This window comes from Nannospalax galili, unplaced genomic scaffold (assembly GCF_000622305.1).
Source record: "Nannospalax galili isolate Female #2095 unplaced genomic scaffold, S.galili_v1.0 scaffold301, whole genome shotgun sequence".
Taxonomy (NCBI): Eukaryota; Metazoa; Chordata; class Mammalia; order Rodentia; family Spalacidae; genus Nannospalax; species Nannospalax galili.
In genome coordinates, this window is record NW_008345517.1 from 166,905 (window position 1) to 167,550 (window position 646).

Genomic DNA, 646 nt, shown 5'->3' on the forward strand with positions numbered 1-646 from the left:
TTCCTGCTGAGAAGACCTCCTCCTATCTCCTGCTTTGTGCTACAGGACCACTTGCAATTCCTCAAGCAGGGTGTGTGTGTGTGTGTGTGTTTATGCTGCCATGCCTTGGCACATGGGGGCCCCCCGATCGTCAAACCCCTTCTCCTTCATAGCTGAGAACAGTGCTTCCCCACATTCATGCCTGGACCCACCCCAAGCAGGCTCAGCTGTTCCCTCCACCCCCACTACCTGGTGAACTGGTCTCCACTAAAGTCTGGAGCACACTATGCTCCCAGGCTAGTAGACGGGGATGAACAGCTTCCTATTCAAGTCATCACTCTGACATCCCTTACACAGCAGGCATGCAATACATACTTGATGACTGAATTCATGTAGCCTCATATTTTCATAATTTGATCAAAGTCATTAAACCAAAGGACAGTGTTTTATTCACTAATGCACTGTCCTGACAACCAAATGTATTCTTGTGAAAGAAAGATGGCAGACATTAATCCAAGAAGAGGAAAGTATGTGTGCATCCTTGGTACCAAACACCTTTCCTTGTATACTTCAATACACCAGACTTTAATAAGAAAATAATTCTACCCTCATCTCTAATCTTAATCAACTGTAACTGGGCAATATTTATACTCATGACACAATCTTG